This window comes from Marmota marmota, unplaced genomic scaffold (genome assembly GCF_001458135.2).
Source record: "Marmota marmota marmota unplaced genomic scaffold, marMar, whole genome shotgun sequence".
Classification (NCBI taxonomy): domain Eukaryota; kingdom Metazoa; phylum Chordata; class Mammalia; order Rodentia; family Sciuridae; genus Marmota; species Marmota marmota.
In genome coordinates this window covers 8819814-8824693 of record NW_026000020.1, presented here as the reverse complement: position 1 = coordinate 8824693, position 4880 = coordinate 8819814, and positions in this window count along the sequence as shown.

Below are 4880 nucleotides of genomic sequence, written 5' to 3'. Positions count from 1 at the left end.
ACTTAGCTAATCCTAAATTTTGACTTTTATTTTTGTCTTTCTCTTTATACATTTAAATTTCCCTTTGATTTCTTCTTTCACTCATTGATTTTTTGTAACTGCTTATTTAGTTTTAAAAGTATTTGGAAAACTTCCAGACCTTTTTCTTTTATTTCTGATTTAGTTATTTTGTGATTAGAAAACATTCTTTGTATGACTTGAACCCTTTTAAATGTTTAAAGCCTTGTTCTTGGGCCAGGGTTATGTTCTGTCTTGGAAAATGTTCCAATCCACTAGGAAACGATGTGGGTTTTGCTGTTGTTAGGTAGGGTGTCCAACAGACAGTAGTAGTCTGGGGCTGCCTGACACTGTGGCTCAGGTCTTCTATGTCCTTCCTCATTTCCATTCTACTGTTTTTATCAGTTATAATGGAGAGTGGGATATTGCATCTGTAACCACATGTGAATTTGCCTATTGAGTTTTACCTAATGCATTTTGTGTCTTTATTATTAGGTGCAAAAACACTTAGGTCCTCTTGATGAATTTACTCCTTTATGAAATTATTTTTATTTTTATTCCTGGTAATATTATTTTCTCTGAACTCTACCTTGTCCAATATTTATGCCATGTAAACATCAATCTTTTTTTGATTGATGTTTACATGGCATATCATTTCCATTCAATTGTGCTTCTCAAATTTGTACCTTTAGGGTTGGGGTTGTGGCTTAGAGGTGGAGCGCTTGCCTTGCTTGCTGTAAGGCACTGGGTTCAATCCTCAGCACCACATAAAAATAAATGAAATAAAGATACTGTGTCCATCTACAACTAATAAAAATCATTTTAAAAAATTTGTACTTTTATAAAGTGGATTTCTTATAGGGAGCATATAGTTGGCTCTTGCTTTTTTAACAAAATCTGATGATCTCTGCCTTTACATAAAGGTTCTTTATATTTAGACTGTTTATGTTTAGTATGATTACCAATACCATTGAGTTTAAATCTATCATCTTTCAATTTGATTCACCTTTCTATTTGTTTCTTACTTTTCCCTTCCCTTTTCTTTATATTTTCTGCCGCATATTGTATTGATTTTTAACAGCTTTATTAATTCACATATCATATAATTCACACATTTAACTTGTCTAACTCAATAGCTTTTTAATATATGCAAGCATTGCCACAGTCAATTTTGTAATATTGTCAACACCCCCAAAAGAAACACCATACTTCTTAATTGTAATTTCACCCTCCTCCTCCTCCCTCTTCTCCTCCTCCTCCCAGGTTAAGCAACTACTAACTTACTTTCTGTATATATTTTTTTATGGATTTACCTAAACATTACATATAAGTGGAATTATACAACATGCAATTCTCTGTGACTGGCTTATTAGCATAATTTTAAAAGTTCATTTGTAATGTAGCATATATTAGTACTTCATTCCTTTTTATTGCCAAATGGTGCCATTGTACGGATAGACTACATTTTAGTCATTCATCAATTTATGGACATTGGGGTTTTTTTCCCCCAATTTGGGAGTGATTCTGAATAAGAATGCTATGAACATTTACTTGAATTGTCAAATTTATTGACAAAACATTGTTTATAGTATTTATGTATTATTATTTTGTTATCTATAGAAGATGCAGTAATACCACATGTCCCACTTTTTATATAGCTAATTTGAGTCTTTTCTGTCATTCTTTTTCCTGATCACTGTGCCTAGTGATTCATCAATTTTGTTGAACTTCTTGAATAACCATATTTTAATTTCACTGTCTTCTGAACTGTTTTTCTCTTTTCCATTTACCTGATCCCCTTTATTTTTCTGCATTTTCTAGTTGTTTAAGACAGGAGGATAAATCCAGTCCCTAACACTTGTGTTAACTGTTCATTGCTTTAGGTACAGGTGCAGTTGTTACAGAACCAAGAATGAATAGAACTGGGATACCAGGAAGGCAAATTCTCAAGGAAGAAGGAGACAACTCAAGATTTAAAAGTGGGTGGTAGGACAGTCTCTTTCTGAAATAAAAACGAGAAAGGTAAAAACTGCTATAACAAAAAAGTAAGGTTAAGTCTGAAGATCAGAGAAAAGGGATGGCAAGGAGTCTTAGAAACAAAGAGGCAGGTGGGAAGTCTTCCTCCCTCTCTTCCTGACTGTCCTAAGGGTCAGATAAGGTAGCGTTGGAAAGTGAGACTCAGGAAGCTGGTATGTTGGGGAGACCAGAGCCCAGACATGAGTACCTGGGGTAGTTTGCTCTGTGAGCATTTCCTGCGATGAGACTCTATTTTGATCCCAAATTCCTGATCTAAGCAGTTTATCTTCTAGCAACATTTCAGATTCGAATCTTTTAATAAAAATTTAAACACATGTTAAGAGATGCTTCCTGGAATGAAGCACATTCAATGTTGTCAACCAGCACAGTCAGGTGCAGCATAGTCTCCCTGTACCATAGATAAAGTCCAGGGCAGCTTAGTGCCAGGGCCTTCTGGGAAGGTCTGGGGTGCGTTCCAGGCACACCTCTTAAACGTGCACATGGCTCCCCTCTATTCTGTCTCTAAATGCTGAAGATTTATTAAAGCAAAGCAACACACTGCCAAACAGATATTATTAGAAACATTTTAATTTAAATTCAGACAATAGAAAGGTATCACAGAAAAAACATTACAGAAACTTGCAACAGCAGAATGCATCTTGGAAATTTATCAGCAAATGAAAAGAAGAAAAGGTAATCCTGATCTTACCAAGCAATTTGTCAGTCCTTAATAGGATAATGATGAATTCAGCAAACAAAAAAACAAAAAACCCTTGCTGGTGTTTTTTGAACAGAAAGTAGATTAATAATTCAATCTACCAAACTGGTATGTACAAAAACCTTCTGAAGTGACATGGTCTAGCGGCATTTCCCAACATTTGAGATATAACTTGGGGAATTAAAATAATAACAAAAGACCTTATACCAAATAGGTATAACCTGGATCTCAACCCATAGACACTGTTTGTGATTTGATAGGAAATGGGTGATCCTATCTGGCCACCTCCCCACCCCCAACACACACACTCCATCCTGGGGCCACCAGTGTCCCTATAGGCCCTCACCTGAAATAAAATGCCCAGGTCCTGTAGCTTGGGGTGGAGGCTGAGCCCTTTCTGAATTGAGGTGGATGGGGCAGCAGGTTTAGCATAGGGATGTAAAAATTTTTTAAACTTTGGCAATTTAAATGTACAAATTGATTGTCGCTTTTATAAGGAGGTATCATCCTGCCTCTTGAAAAAATATTCTTATTTGAGTTCCCTCTAAAGCATCTGGAGGGCAAACTCCTATAAAAGAGAGGTAGACTAAAACCTCTTACCTGTAATAATGGTCAATTTACCATTTTTCACCTTCCCCTATTTAAAAAGCATATAAAATGTCAATCTATCATTGACAAATAAGTTGAAGATATTGCTGGTAATGGAGGTTTGGAAACAACTTTGTTAATTTATTTAAAAAATTGGGCTTCTATATATTTACTTCCTTTACAGTATGTTATAAATCAGACCTCTGAGAAAGTACTAGAAAATGCAAACTCCAGTACTTCCAACTTTAATACCCTTATGAAAGTACTAAAATCAGTAACAAAGGGCTGGAGGTGTGTGGCTCAGTGGGAGAGCGCTTGCACCTGCCTAGCATGTGCAAGGCCTTGAGTTCCACTCCCAGCAACACACACACACACACACACACACACACAGTGTTTATAAAATCTGTAATGAGCCAAGAAGTGAGGGGACTGATGACTTGCAGAGCTGATTTTTTTCTAAAACGTGGTAAGTAGCTATATATTCACTTTTTTATTACAAACTTTAAGTTTAAAAAATAAACAATTCTTAAAAAATAAACAATTCAAGAGTAAATAATGCCATAAAATACTATCCTAAAAACTCAAGAACTCACAATCTTCTTTAAAAGAACCAGATTTTCTTTTTGCCTACAATGATGTTGCTAACTGTAGCACATTATTGTTCTATTTCAAAGATGTTTTAAAAACAGATATAAAGGCTTAGAAATTAAGAGTTAATGAATAACTGAAAGAGTTCATGATGTTGGTATAAAAGGAATTTTAATAGCTTTTGATAATTCACTAGTTTAGGCTTATCTTCATAATTTTAGTTGACATTTTAAGGGGAGTAGAAAGGAGGAAATTAGAGAAGAATTTTAAAATAAAAATATGCTGGGTGCCTTGGTACACACTTGTAATCCCAAAGAGTTGGGAAGCTGAAGCAGGAGGATGGCAAGTTTGAGACTCTGCAATTTAGTGAGACTGTGGCTCAAAATAAAAAATAAAAAGGGCTGGGGACATATCTCAGTGATAGAGTACTCCTGGGTTCAATACCCAGTATCCCACTCCCCCCAAAAAAGATAGAGGTGAAGAGACTCCAGTTATGCAGTTCCTTGTCTGGTTATAGAAAGAGTTTTTCATAGATGTATACGTATAAATTATTCATCTATCCAAAACTCTGTGGAGTAAAAGAAACTACCTTGTAAGTCAGGAGGAATCTTAGCACTATGATCATAGAAATACTTAACTCCCAATAAAATTGTCATAAACCTGCCTTGGCATTGCTTAGGATGAGAACAGGGATGAACCAAGGAGGCAGTGCATTCTGGGTCTACTGAGAGGTCTAGTTGACGAGTTGCACCCTTTTAATACAATCATGGACTGTCCTGCCACAAAGCCTTCAACTAGCAATTAGCAAAGCATCCAGTGTGTGCCCAGAACTAATTTGTTGCTATGAAGACAAATTTTTTCTTCTAAAAGCTTAGTATAGGGTTGAAAATACACATATTGTTTCTTAAACATTAAAAATTCTAAGTACTATGTTGATATTAACCTAGTCTTTTCTTAGGTCTGTATCCTTTCC